Genomic DNA, 16198 nt, shown 5'->3' with positions numbered 1-16198 from the left:
CCTCTTTTTTTAAGCTGACGTAGTTCCCAGTGAGCTCTTCATAATTCTTATTAAGTTGCTTGTAGTTCTCACCAAATTGTTTGAGCACCCTTAAAATCATTGCTTTGAATTCTTTATCTGACAAGTTGCTGTCTTCCATTTCCTGTAGTTCCTTTTCTGGTGATTCTTTTTTCTTTCCTTTGGGTATTGTTTCTTTGTCTCTCCGTTTTAGCTGTCTGGTAGCTCTAGACCTGCTGAGGGATGTTGAGATGTGTATGCAGCTCACTGTATATCAAATAAGGCTACTGTTCCTCCAAGACTATCTTGTTGTGTGTCACCTCTTGCCTGCTGTGGATCCTGGAGGATTGACTACTGGGGGCTGGTATTAGTGTGTCCTGGTAGGTGCTGCTGCTGGATCACAGATCCCTCTGGAGCTGTTTTCCCAGCTGGTCACTGGTGCCACCTGTAGCCGTATAGCTCAGGCCCTGTTGGAGCCGTGCTTCCTGCCATACCATGGGCAGCTAGATTGCACAGTCCCTTTGGAGAACCAACTTTACACCTATCTTGTGGGTATCCAGGTTGCACAGGCCTCTCTGGTGCCCATGCACTCTACAGGTCCCGCGGGCAGCTGAATTGCACCAGTCCCTCTCAGGCTCTGGATTCCCACCATTCTTATGGGCTGCTGGGTAGCACAGGCCTCTTTGGAGCCCCAGGTCCCACCGCTGGTGGCTGGGGAGTGCTGCTGCCCCATGGGGCTCAACTCCTGCTCAACTTTTGCTGTAGTTTTGGGGGATTGATCTCAGCCGCTGGTCTGTGCTTCTGTTGCCTGGGGATGGATTCTGCTTTTGAGCCTCTGTTGCTGGGGGTATATATCAACTCTGATAGGCTCCCAGCCATTTGTGGCTTCCACAACTAGCACCTTGGCAGCTCCAGTATTGTGCACTGGTCTGTGTTGACACAGGGTGTCCGCTGGTCCGATGGTGCCAGGTGCACTGGTGGGCTCAGGTTGCTGGGCCCTAGCTACTCCCACTGCCTCCTCCCAGGGAAGACCCGGGATCTTCCAAAATGGTGGGACCTCCCCATGGTACAGGGAGAAGTGCCCTGGAGAGTTGCTTACCACAGTAGTTGGCTGCTCCTGTCCACAGCACAGGAACCTTCTGCTCCATGTCTCTGCACTGCACTAGTCTGGTAGTCCACTCACACTCTCTCACACACTAGTTCACTCTCTCACACACTCACTCTCCCTCTGGTCCTGCCTGCCGCCATCATTTTGTGTAATTGAGTCTTGATTACTGTTGGCACATGGGAGGAATTTACTCAGGTTGATCAGCTGCAAGAAATGGCTATGCCCACTGACCACTGGCCTCTGACTACCTTGGAGGGTCAGCTTTGTAGGGGCCACCCACACAAAGCAAGACTTACTTCATCAGGGCTCTGGTACCCACTGAGTCTGCTCATTGAATGTGTCACTTGTGGAGGTGGTTGGGTAGTGGTGTTTCAATGTGGTCTGAAGCTATCCACTGGGTGTGCTGGCTCTAGGGCAAGATCGGCCACTGCCCCTGTTCTATCTGGGGCCACCCAGCATAAGCTACAAAGTGACCTTCAAATAGCTGTTTCTTGTGCTGGGCTTGGAGGCGCCCAGGAAAAGCCAAGTTGTGAACCAAGTCTGGCTGCTTCTAGTGCATTTCATGCACCTGGCCTAGGATTTTGTCTGTGTTCCTCAGACACATCCATATCTAGAATGGCTTCTGCACCCCATACACAAAAACGCAACTGTAAGTCTCAAAGGACCTCAGTGCAGACTTCTGTTAATGAGCCTGTTTACAACCTTTATTCAGAACCTCTAGGGAAATCAAGAACTCAGAACTGAAAAGTAGCAGCATTTCTTTGAACAATAGTTTAAAATGTTGAATGAGCTCTGACAGATCATGTGCATTTCATAAACCAAAATATTGTCTTATTATCTTTCCATTTTTTCTTGCAAAATGTTAAGTAGGCATTCAACTTTTTTTAAAAAAATTTCACAGAAACAATAAAGTTTCAAAGAGTTTATTCTATAAAAAAAAAAAAAAAAAGTCTTTTGCAGTCTAACTCACTTGTTTCTGGGTTGTAAAGCCATGCAGAGGGTGATCAGGCAACAGATGGTCCCTCCCACTATCAGTGCCATGGTGGTTCCATAAAGTATTTAGTCAGGCAGGCCTCATTTCAGTTGGAAAAACCTCTGCATCTCTGGAACTTTGTTTTTTCCAGCATAATTATGTGCATTATAATCAAAAGTCAGTTTAGTTGGTGTGCCCATTTGGAAGAAATGGGGTTAGTAAGATGAACACTGCAAGGACCCATCTTTCAAGGAAACGCTGCACAGAACTGAGCTATCCACCAGCAGCAACCTCTCCTGTAGGGGTAAAGGTAGGCAGTGATGAATGTTCAGCTACCTTAGTTGTACAGGACACAGGTAGAGAATCCCATTTCTCTCCAGCAACACCTAAAATACTGATGCAGGATCACCATTACTGGTGGGAATAAGGAGATTAAGAAAGAAGTAGATAAAAATAGAGAACATTAAAGGACATAATTCTTGATGATTGTGATCAAGACTTCAGCAGGAAAACAAAAGAGAGTTTCCAGTAGTCGGCCTGGTAAGTTGAAAGAACAAAAGAAAACATAAAAGTTTAAGAAATCTGCCACAAGAGAGTGCAAAAAAAGTGGAGCACTGTGTCCATACAGATGGAGAATACCCCAAATAAAGTAACACCAATCAACGGAATACCCTATCTGAAGGCAACTAGTAAAGATTTACGCAAGTGTCTGATGTTTTAAATGAAAAAGCAGCAATGAAAAAAAAAAACAAGAAACATGAAAAATCAAGGGTACATCATCAGCAAAAGATAACAATTCTTCAATACCCAAGTTCAAAGTCATGTAATATTTTCAGCTAGTTGATAAAGAGCTTAACTGAAGAATTCAATAAATGAAATTTAAAAAATGTAATAAAGAACATCTGCAACAGTACTCTGCAAATGAAAGACAAAATAAGTTATCTAAAGGACAGGAATTTTGAAATATCGAGTCAAAGGACAACAAACATTAAAGAATGTATAACAGTGAAAAAGGCTTATGTGATTTATGAGATTCTATGAAAAAAAAATAGGGATTCCAGAAGGGGAGAAAGAGGCAGAAAATATATTTAAAGGGAAGATGGCAGTGGGCAAGACTGGAGGGAGGGTGAGTGTGTGAGTGAGTGAGTGTGTAAGAAAGTGTGAGTGGATGTGAAGATGGATGACCAAACCCTAGCAGTGCAGACCTGCAGAGCAGAAGGTTTCTGTGCTGTGCACAGGACCAGCCGGCTACCATGGTAACCAGCCCTTCAGGGTGCTTCTCCCTGCTCCATGGGGAGGTCCCACCATTTTGGAAGATCCTGGATCTTCCCTGGGAGAAGACAGTGGGAGCGACTAGGGCCCAGCAACCTGAGCCCACCAGCACACCTGGCACTATCAAACCAGTGGACACTCTGTGTCAATGCAGACTGGGGCACAGTAGTGGAGCTCCCAAGCTGCCGGTCGCGGAAGCCACAGACAGCCAGGAGCCCAGCACCATCCCCCATAGTAGTAGCCCGATCAGAGTCCAGATATACACCCAGTAACAGAGGCTGGGAAGCAGACATCCATGGGCAGCAGAAGCACAAACCAGCTGCTGAGACCCATCCCCAAAAACTACAGCAAAAGCTGAGCAGGAGTTGAGCCCCATGGGGCAGCAGCACTCCCCAGCCACCAGTGAAGGGACCTGGGGCTCCAATGAGGCTTGTGCAGTCCAGCTGCTCACAAGAGCAGTGGGAAGGCAAAGCCCGGAGAGACTGGTGCAATCCAGCTGCCCGCCTGCAGAAACTGCAGGGTGCAGAGGTACCAGGCCTGTGCCATCCAGTTACCCCCAGGACCTGCTGGGTGCTGAAATACCAGAGAGGCCTGTGTGTGACCCAGCAGGGACTGTGCGATCTAGTTATCCCCAGGACCTGTGGGGTGCTGAAACACCAGAGAGGCCTGTGCAACCCAGCAGAAACTGTGCCATCCTGTTACCCGCGGGACCAGCTGGGTGCTGAAGCACCAGAGAGGCCTGTACAACCCAGCAGGGACTGCATGATCTAGTTACTCACAAGGTCTGTGGGGTGCTTGAAGCACCAGAGAGGCCTGTGTGACCCAGCGGGGATGGTGCCATCCACTTACCAACAGAATCTGCGGGTTGCTGAAGCACCAGAGAGGCCTGTGCAACCCAGCAGCCCATAACATAGGCATAGAGCCGGGTCTCCAAAGGGACTGTGCAATCCAGTTACCTGCAGGACCTGCAGGGTGCAGGGGCACCAGGAAGGCCAGTGCAACTCAGCTGTGTACAAGATAAGCTTAGAGGATGTGAAAATAGAGGTGGAGTGAATAGAAGCTACACAGACGATCTCCCAGGACCAAATGGAAATTACAACTAAAATAAAGACATATACTTAGAAAAAAGCAACAGAAAAGCAGCAGAACAGGACCGTATAACCAAGGACACAGGTTGGATCTGCAGAGGCATGAGAGGGTAGGAGGCTGGGAGCCAACGAACAGCAGCAGTCTTAGCTGTGAGCAGCACCATTGGGGAATAAAAACCAAGCCTGCTCCCCAGTGCAGAGAGCCGAGACAGAGCACTAAAATAGCCACAGCCACTCACCTGGGGGCTACTGCAGAGAGAGGGCAGACTGGGCTGGAATTCTGTGGGGACACCCAGGATTTGGAGGGCACTCAGAATTTTTGCTGAATTGCAGCCACAAAAAATGGTGGCCAGTGTGCTCCTGGCCAGAGCTGTGGGGGAAAGCAGCATCCCCCCCCCCCTCAGAATGTCAGCCTTTCCCAGATGAGGCAAAGAAATCCAAATTGAGGCTCATTAATAACCAGCATCTATCCCACCCTCTGTAAATCCACTTATGCAGAACACCAGGGCTATATTCCAAGGCACTGAGTAACTGGGACTACTAGCCACCAGGAAAAAGCTACAGGATAACTGAACCTTTCCTGGGCTTGCAAATTTACCCAGGAAAGTGAGACTTCACAGTGGTGTTTAAGGTGGGCCCACCCAGACTCATCCAAACCCAGTAGAGGGAGCCACAAACAGCAGAACACCAACACCCACAGGGAAAATTTGGCAGGCTCCAAAACCCACTGAGATAGCCAAAATGGTGAAACAAAGAAACAAACTCCAAATAAAATAACAAGAGAACTCTATCAAAGATGAGATCAATGAAATGCAGCTAAGCAAATTATCAGAGGTAGAGTTCAGAGCCATGATCTTGAGGAAGCTCAATAGCATTAGTAAGGACATCAACACCATAACTAAAGATATAGAAACATTGAAAACAACCAAGTGGAAATGAAGAATGACATGGCAGAAATTAAGAACACAGTGGGAGGACTAAATAGTGGAGGAGAGGAAGCTGAGGACCGGATCAGTGATTTAGAAGACAGGGTAGAAAAAAATCAACCAATCAGAAAACCAAAAGGAAAAAACAATTAAAAAACAGGAAGACAGCTTAAGAGAACTGTGGGACAACTGGAAACGTAGTAACATTTGCATCATAGGATTCCCTGAAGAGGAAGAAAATGGGCAAAGGTTAGAGACAAAAAACATTCCTAACTTGGTAAAGAAAGAAGGCATTCACCCTGGCCGGTTTGGCTCAGCAGTTAGAGCGTCGGCCTGCGGTCCGGAGAGGCCCGGGTTCGGTTCCCGCTAAGGGCACGTACTGAGGTTGCAATTTGTTCCCGGCCCTGGTTGGTCGTGCGGGTGGCAGCCACTCGATGTGTCCCTTCACATCGATGTTTCTCTCACTCCCTCTCTCTTCCTCTCTCTCCCTCCCACTCAATCTGTACAAAAAATGGAAAAATATCCTCGGGTGAGGATAAAAAAAAAAAAGAAAGAAAGAAGGCATTCAAGTTCAAGAAGCACAGAGAGCCCCAAGTAAGAAGAACCCAAACAGGCCCACACCAAGACACATAGTAATTAAAATGCCAAAAATTAAAGACAAATAGAGAATCCTAAAGGCAGCAGGAGATAAGCAACAGGTCACCTACAAAGGAAACCCCATAAGGCTGTCAGCTGACTTCTCAACAGAAACACTATAGGCCAGAAGAGAGTGACATGAAGTAATCAAGGTCATGAAAAACAAAGACCTCAATCCAAGACTACTCTATCCATCAAGACTATCATTCAAAAAAGAATGTCAAAGAAAGAGCTTTCCAGAGAAAACAGGCTAAGGGAATATATTAATACCAAACCGCACTGTGAGATATGCTAAAAGGACTGCTGTAATTAGTAGAAGAAATAGGAAGAAAAATAGAACCACACTAAATGAAAAAGGTGATAAATAAATACATATCAATTATCACCTTAAATGTGAATGGTTTGAATGCTCCAATAAAAAGACACAGAGTAGCTGCCTGGATAAGAAAGCAGGAATCACATGTATGTTGTTTACAAGAAACCCACCTCACAACAAAAGGTTGAAAGTGAAAGGATGGAAAAAAATCTTTCAAGCAAACAAAAAGCAAAAAAAGCTGGGGTAGCAATACAATAGACTTCAAAATAAAGGCCATAACTAGAGACAAAGAAGGCCACTACATAATATTGAAAGGATCTGTCCAACAAGAAGATATAACCATGGTAAACATATATGCACCCAATTTAGAGCAGCAACATATATTTTAAAACTTTTGGAAGACTTCAAAGGAGAAATCAACAGCAATACAATCATAGCAGGGGACTTTAATACCTCGCTGACGTCACTGGATAAATCTTCTAGACAAAAATTAACAAGAAAACAGAGACTCTAAATGAAGCACTAGATCAAATGGATTTCATAGATATCTAGAGATAATTACAACGCAAACCGGCAGAATTCACATTCTTCTCAAGTACACATGGGACATTCTCAATGATAGACCACATGTTAGGGCACAAACTAAGTCTCTACAAGTTCAAGAAGATTGAAATCATATCAAGCATCTTCTCAGATCACAATGGCATCAAACTAGAAATCAATTGCAACAAAAACATGCAAAGACATTTGAAACCATGGAGGCTAAATAGCATGTCATTGAACAATGAATGGGTTACCATGGAGATCAAGGAAGAAATTAAAACTTCCTGGAAACCAATGAAAATGAACACACAACACAAAATCTATGGGATGCAGCGAAAGCCGTTCTGAGAGGGGAGTTCACAGTACTACAGGCCTACCTCAAGAATCAAGAAAAGATTTCTAATTGATTATCTAACCTCACAACTTAAAGAACTAGAAAGCAAACAAAAGAAAACCCCAGAGCAAGTAGAAGGAAAAAAATAGTAAAGATCAGAGCAGAAATAAATGACATGGAGACCAAAAAAAAACCAACAATTCAAAGGATCAATGAAACAAAGAGCTGGTTCCTTAAAAAGATAAACAAGATTGATAGACCCTTAGCCAGACTTACCAAGAAACAAAGAGAGAGAACCCAAATACACAAAATCAGAAATGAAAGAGGAGAAATAATAAATGACACCACAGAAAAACAAAGGATTGTTAACAAATATTGTGAACAATTATATGGCCACAAATTTGACAATCTAAGCAAAATAAACAAATTTCTAGAAACACATAGTCTCCCGAAACTGAACCAGGAAGAGACACAAAACTTGAACAGATCAATAAAAATAAAAGAAATTGAAGATGTAATCAAGACTCTCCCAGCAAACAAAATGCCAGGCCCAGACAGCTTCATGGGGAAATTTTACCGAACATTCAAAGAAGAACTAACACCCATTCTCCTCAAACTATTTCAAAAAATTCAAAAAGAAGGAAGACTTCCAAACTCATTTTAGGAAGCCAGCATAATTCTAATTCCAAAAACAGAAGGAGACACTACAAAGAAAGAAAACTACAGGCCAATATCCCTGATGAACATAGATGCCAAAATCCTTAACAAAATACTAGCAAATCAAATCCAGCAATGCATAAAAAAAAATATTCACCATAACAAAGTGGGATTCATCCCAGGGATGCAAGGCTGGTAAAATATTCGCAAATAAATAAATGTGATACATGACATGAACAAAATGAAAGATAAAAATCATATGATCATATCACTAGACACTAAAAAAGTATTCAACAAAATCCAATACCCATTTCTGATAAAAATGATCAGCAATCTGGGAATAGAGGGATCATATCTCAACATAATAAAGGTCATACATGAAGGACATACGGCCAACATCATACTCAATGGGCAGAAACTAAAAGCATTTCCATTAAGAACAGGAACAAGACAAGGATGCCCACTTTTACCACTCTTATTTAACATAGTATTGGAAGTCTTAGCCACAGCAATCAGAAAAAAAGAAAAAATAAAAGGGATCAAAATTGGAAAGGAGGAAGTGAAACTGTCATTATTCACCGATGACATGATACTATATATAGAAAACCCCAAAGACTCCATAAAAAATTTACTAGACTTAATAAATGAATTTGGCAAAGTAGCAGGATACAAAAAATTAATGTCAAGAAATTGATGGCATTCTTATACACCAAGGATGAACTCACAGAAAGTGAAACTAAATAAACAATCCCATTTACCATCACAGAAAATAAATTGAGATACCTAGAAATAAACTTAACCAAAGGAATAAAGGAACTATTCATAGAAAACTACAGGTTATTGAAAAAAAAAATAGAGGAAGATATAAAAAAAGTGGAAGCATATACCTTGTTAATGGATTGGAAGAATTAACATCATTAAAATGTCCATACTATGCAAAGCAATCTATAGATTCAATGCAATTCTCTTCAAAATACCAATGACATACTTCACATAACTAGAACAAATACCTCAAAAGTGCATATGGAACCAAAAAAGACCTCAAATAGCCACAGCAATCTTGAAAAAGAAGAACAAAGTAGGAAGGATCACATTACCAGATTTCAGGTTATACTACAAAGCCACTGTAATCAAAACAGCCTGAACAAGAACAGGCATATAGACTAGTGGAACAGAACAGAGAACCCAGAAATGGACCTAAGGCAATATGCTCAATTAATATTTGACAAAGGTGGCAAGAGCATACAGTGGAGTAAAGACAGCCTCTTTAATGAATGGTGTTGGGAAAATTGGACAGCTACATGCAAAAAAATGAAACTAGACCATCAACTTACACCCTACACAAGAATAAACTCAAAATGGATAAAAGACTTAAATGTGACTCATGAATCCATAAAAATCCTAGAAGAAACTGTAGGCAACAAAATTTCAAACATCATACGCAGCAGAATTTTCACTGATACATCACCTAAGGCAACAGAAACAAAGGAGAAAATGAACACATGGGACTACATCAAACTCAAAAGCTTCTGCACAGCAAATGATACAATCATCCAAACAAAAAGGCTACCCACTGTATGGGAAAGCATAACTGCCAATGATATATCAGATAAGGGGTTAATTTTCAATATATATAGAGTGCTCATACAACTCCACAAAAAGAAGACAAAGAACCCAATTCAAAAATGGGCAGAGGAACTAAATAGACACCTCTCCAAACAGGACATACAAATGGCCAAGAGACATATGAAGAAATGCTCATCATCACTAATCATCAGAAAGATGCAAATTAAAAAAACAATGAGGTATCACCTCACACCTGTCAGAATGGCCGCCATCAACAAATCATCAAACAACAAGTGTTGGCGAGGGTGTGGAGAAAAGGGGACCCTAGTACACTGCTGGTGGGAATGCAGACTGGTGCAGCCACTATGGAAAACAATATGGTGTTACCTCAAAATATTAAAAATTGAACTGCCTATTGACCCAGTGATCCCACATCTAGGAATATACCCTAAGAAGCCTGAAACTCCAATCAGAAAGAATATATGTACCCCCATGTTTGTAGCAGCACTATTTACAACAGCTAAGATCTGGAAACAGCCCAAATGTCCATCAGTAGACGAGTGGATAAAAAAGCTGTGGTACATATATACAATGGAGTACTATGCAGTTGTAAGAAAGCAAGATCTCTTATCCTTTGAGACAGCATGGAGGGACCTGGAAAATATTATCCTAAGCGAAACAAGCCAAACAGAGAAAGACAAGTATCATATGATCTCACTTATTTGTGGAATATAATGAACATAACAGTCTGAGGAATGGATAGTCCCAGAGACGTGGAAGTGGGGTACAGACTGACAATCCCCAGAAGAGCGGGTGGTGGGAAAGAGATAAACCACAGAACTTATATACATTTATGCATGAACAATGGACATGGACAACAAAGCTGGGGACAGGGCAGGGAGGGAGGGGGAAGGAGGAATCAGTGGGGGGAAAAGGAGAAACATCTGTAACAAAAATAATTAATAATAAAAATAAATAAATAAATAAACATCTGTTATTGGTCATCTCAAAAACTCTGTGTCCAGAGAGAACATTGGGAAATATGGTTGGATCCTGAGATCAGGTGATATTTGGGTCATTTAGTGGATTATGGGTTTACTGAGATATTTTAAATTGATTTTAATAAATCCTAGAACACACAGAATAGTTGATGCTTGTACTTATGAATGATCAGAAGCTCTTATTTACAAGAGACCTAAGCGAGGAGAATGTCCTATAGATCTTCTCCAGATAAAAAAGATGAACAGCTCCTTAGGATGAGGCATGTCCAGAAAGGTTTCTGGAAATTATATCCTGCGTTCAACTGAACACTAGAGGGGATTAAAACCAAGACCTCCTGTGATTAGGAATGGTGGGATCTCCTGTCTTTGAATGATAGCTATCCAGACTTCCCTCTCCCTGCCAATTCTGTGTCTCCCACAGCTTCAGAAGGCACATAGATAGTCTGCGTTCTCTTGGTCCAGCTTCATCCTCCCTCAGTCACTGATATGTGCATATTAAATGTTACAACTCTGTACATATGTTTTAAAATAGTACCTTAAACTCATAGCAAAATTAATTTTGTTGATTGAGATGCCATGTTAGAAAAATATTATTGACCTTGATAAATTTGAATATTTAGATGATTTAAATAATTTCTGAGAATATTGAGGTCAAATATACTATACTTTTGAGATAATCATAGAATATGGTGTCTATATTTATTAGCTATTAGAATCTATGCATTAGAAGGGACTTATCACCTAGTCCAACCCATATTTTATTCTACCTAAGCCCCTATCTGTTTTCAGAACCTCCAAGACAACATGTCAATGCCACAGAAAATGATTATGATGATACAGAGTTATCTGTTTCTGAAATTCCTTCTTCTCCTGAGATGACTGAGAATTGTTTTTCCCAAAAGAGGGAGATGGTGCCAAGTATTCCCAAAGAGGTAAGTGGACATCTTGGTCTCCAGTAGCTTTACTTCCTCTTTATGGAGTAAATGAGTTTGGATCTATCAATAGTCAGTTTTTATTTACTATCTGAATCTGGGTAGCTTTGTATACCTAGAAAAGATCAGCTCTTCTTACTTATATGCATGTATGTGTAACCATGGGCATAGACAATAATGCTGGGAACGGGGGTGGGATTGGGAGGAGGGTGTCAATGGGGGAAAAGGGAGAAACATCTGTAACAATGATAAAAATAAATAAGTAAATGAGTGAACAAATCAATTTTTTTTTAAAAGATCAGCCTTCTTTATCCCAGGTATACTGTAGTCATTTCATCTCTTCTGAGAAGAGAAACATACTGTGTCCTCTTGTGTCCATGTTCACCATCAATTGATGTAGACATGTCTATGAGTTGCAGAGGCTTTGTTTCCATTTTTATACCCTGAATTGAAATATATGTTCTGACAATAAATTTGGGGGCTCTTTCAGATTGTGAAAAGCAATCTGGAAAGTTTCCTAATATCAATGTAAATTAAATTTGTGAGCTATAAAAATTTGTTTAGGGAGAACCATGTAACCAAATGTTTTAAGTTGATATTGCCTAATAATAATATAGAATATTCAGTAGCCTTAATCAGAGAGTAATAAAATCTCGGCACAAGAAGGAAACTAAGATACAATTTTCTCAGTGTTTAATTGACAGATAAAGACCCTCATTCCCTCAGACTAAGCTTTCTTTTTATATAGGAGCATTTGGTCCCTGGGGATCAAGGGGATTTGGTTGAGCTGCTCCTTTGCAGCATCTGCAAGAGGATCCAGATTGTTCTCATGAACAGATATAATCTGTTATTAAGGTGTTGAGGAAAGGTCATCTGAGATGCTCTATAGAGGTCATCTCCCGTCTCCATTCCTTAAGAAATCCAAAAGAGAGCATTCAAGTCTCTTTTCCACTCCTTGCCATTATTTGTCCACCTCCTTTCAAACTGTTGAGATCAAGACAAGACTACACAGAGCAGCGAATCAGTCTGACATAGCTCTATCTAGCCTTTCAGACAAGCACTGGGCCCCCACAGATACTTTGTAGCCACTTTGTACTAGTCTCCAACCACCAGAGAACTCTGTCTTGTCTTTTTGTCACCATTGAAATCAAAATTCTCCTTACTGTTTCAGGCATCTCTCTACAGCCTTCTAGAGAAACTGTCAACTCTGGCATGAAAGAGGAAGCTTCCTCATTGGTCCTGAGGCAATTAGACCCTGGGTATGATGATGTTGAGCTTAGCACCATGTAGTGCCATTCTTGGAGCAAGTAACTCTTTAAAGAATCCTTTGTAATATTGTTTTTCAAATAAATGAGAGTCCTGTCTTCTTCATTACTGCAAAGTTTTTACATGTACCTACGATAAAAGGAAATTATTCATAATAAATATTCTGAGCTTCATATACAAATGCTATTCTTTTCAATATCTAAGTATTTTCACCCCCACTAACCTTGGAAAATTCAGTCTTCAAACATTCTTTTTGTCCTCAAGTGAAATCTTAGTTTTAAAAAAATCAGTGTTATCACCTTCCCTCAGACTACAGTCTTGCCTTCCTTTAGGTACAAAGAAGTTTGCACTTTTCTTGAATAGCATAAAAAATCTGGCCCTGAACTAAGTGCTTGATTTTAGGAAGATAAACTCAGAAACACATAACAATATTCCAAAATATTCTACCTTTCTCTAATACCTAGAAGTGAGATTCAAAGTGAGGGTTGGTCAGGTAGAAGGGAAATGGTTGCAGCTCTTCTAATTTTGTGGAATACTAATTTTTTAAAAAGTCTACCACTACATAACTATATTTTACACTAACTTCCTTTTACCTTTTCTAGTTATTCCCCATCATCCTAAATCTCTACCTTCTCCACCAAACTGTACATTCTGTTGTTCATAAATCCTATTGTTTTCCATCCTTTTCATTTTTTAACTTATTTATTTTTGTTACAGATGTTTCTTTTTTTCCCCCATTGACACCCTCCTTACAACCCCCACCCCCCAGCATCATTGTCTATGTCCTTGTTTACACATACTTGCATAAAAGTTCTGTGGTTTATGTCTTGCCTCCCTCACACCCACCTCTTCTGAGGTTTGTCAGTCTGAACCCCACTTCCATGTCTCTGGGTCTATTTTGTTCCTCAGATTGTTTTGTTCATTATATTCCACAAATAAGTGAGATCATGTGATATTTGTCTTTCTCTGATTGGCTTATTTCACTTAGGATAATACTCTCCAGGTCCTTCCATGTCATCTCAAAGGATAAGAGATTTTTCTTTCTTATGGCTACATAGAATTTCATTAGGTATCCTTTTTAAACAGTATCTCTTTTCCATTCTGTTCTCAGACTGTATTTGTTTAGATACCCAACAATTCTAACCTCCCCAATTGCAAGAGCTTTTTAAGTGGCTGTACTTACTTTGAACTTTTCCCATCCCAAACCATCCTCACATATTACTGAAGATGATAGAGATTAGAGAGAGATAGAGATAGATAGAGATAGAGATAGAGATAGAGATAGAGATAGAGATAGAGATAGAGATAGAGATAGAGATAGAGATAGAGATGATAGAGATAGAGATAGAGATAGAGATAGAGATAGAGATAGAGATAGAGATAGAGATAATCTGTGTTCATAGCAGCACTATTTACAATAGCTAAGATCTGGAAACAGCCCAAGTGTCCATCAGTAGATGATTGGATAAAAATCTGTGGAAGGACTTCCAGTCAAGATGGAAATGTAGGTAAATGCGGTATCGTGTCCTCCCACAACCACATCAAAGTTACAACTAAACTACAGAACAACCATCATTAAAATGGCCTGAAATCGAGCTGAATGGAAGTCCTATAACTACGGAATTAAAGAAGCAGCCACATTGAGGCTGGTAGGAGGGGCAGAGGTGGACGGGCTGGTCCCACACCCACATGTGGCAGTTACAAATCAGGAGGATACCTCGGCTGGGAAGGTCCTCTCTGAGGACTGAGGGGTTTCCGTCCCACACCAGGTGCCCCACCCAGGGTTCCACTGCCAGGAAGAGAATCCCCATAACTTCTGGCTGGAAAAATCAGCAGGAACTGAGGCTCAGGGAGGCTGAGGCAGCTGGAGCCCCAGACAGCTCCTCTTAAAGAGCCCACACATGGACTTACTCAGACTCTCTCCCTCTAAGCTTGGAGGGGAGGCAGCTCAAGGGGCGCCAGAGAAATACAGGGAAGAACTGAGCTGTTTGGCACTGGAGCTGAAGAGGGGGCTTTCTCTGGGACAGACGTGCTGTCAGAGGCCTTTGTTCCTTTGGTGAGCCTTTCCCTGGGGCAGCAGACAGCTGCCGTTTCTGGGACTCCAACAACCTGGCTCATACTGGTTGCCCCACCCTGGTGATTCCCTGAGGCCCCGCCCCACCCAACTTTCAGGCCCACCCAAGCTGTTGCCAGTTGCTTCACCATAGGATTGGCCTGTCTTGGATCTTGCTTCAGGTTTTCCTAAATCCTTTCAAACAAGCAGCATCTGGTTTCAGCTAGCCCCATACCTCTCGTTAAGTAATACATAGAAACAAACACAGGGAGGCAGCCAAAATGAGAAGACAAAGAAACAGGTGCCAAATGAAAGAACAGAAAAAAATCTCCAGGAAAAGAACTAAGTGAGCCCTGACCAGTTTGGCTCAGCGGTTAGAGCATTGGCCCAGGGTCCAGAGAGACCTGAGTTTGGTTCCTGCTAAGGGCATGTACCTCAGTTGCAGTTTGTCCCCGGCTCTGGTTGAATCATGTGGGTGGCAGCCACTTGATGTGTCCCTTTCACATCGATGTTTCTCTCTCTCCCTTCCTCTCTCTCCCTCCCACTCTATCTAAACAAAAAATGAGAAAATGTCCTCAGGTGAGGATAAAAAAAAGAACTAAGCAAAATGGAGATAAGCAACCTAACAGATGCTGAGTTCAAAATACTGCTTATAAGGATGCTCAATGTACTTAGTGAAAACCTCAGCAAACTTAGTGAGGGCCTCAAGAGCATAAAAAAGGACCAGTCAGAAATGATCGATGCACAGTCAGAAATGAAGGAGGCACTAACTGAAATAAAGAATAATTTACACAAATTCAATAGTAGAGTAGGTAAAGCCAAGAAGCAAACCATCGATTTGGAATATAAGGAAGCAAAAGACGCCCAATCAGAACAGCAAAAAGAAAAAAGAATCCAAAAAAATGAGGCTAGTGTAAGGAGCCTCTGGGACAACTTCAAGCATGCCAACATTCGCATCTTGGGGGTGCCAGAAGGAAAAAAAAGGAGAACAAGAAATCGAAAACCTATTAGAAATAATAATGGCAAAAAATCTTCCCTAACTTGGTGAAGGAAAAAGACATACAAGTCCAGGAAGCACAGAGAGTCCCAAACAAGATGAACCCCAAGAGGCCCACACCAAGACACATCATCATCAAAATGCAAAAGGTTCAAGACAAAGAGAGAATCTTAAAAGCAGCAAGAGAAAAGCAGTTAGTTACCTACAAGGGAGTTCCCATAAAACTGTCAGCTGATTTCTCAAAAAAAAACTTTGCAGGTCAGAAGGGAGTGGCAAGAAATATTCAGAGTGATGAAAAGCAAGAACTTACAACCAAAATTACTCTATCCTGCAAAGCTGTCATTTAGAATCAATGGCCATATAAAGACTTTCCCAGACAAGAAAAAGTTAAAGGAGTTCATCACCACCAAACCGTTATTATATGAAATGATGAAGGGTCTTTTTGAAGAAAAAGATAAAATATATGAACAAACAAAATGTCAATGAATACATATCTATCGACAATGGAATCTACAAACAAAATGAACAGGCAG

Source organism: Molossus molossus, unplaced genomic scaffold, assembly GCF_014108415.1.
Source record: "Molossus molossus isolate mMolMol1 unplaced genomic scaffold, mMolMol1.p scaffold_m16_p_10, whole genome shotgun sequence".
Taxonomy (NCBI): Eukaryota; Metazoa; Chordata; class Mammalia; order Chiroptera; family Molossidae; genus Molossus; species Molossus molossus.
Note: the sequence above shows the minus strand (reverse complement) of the source record.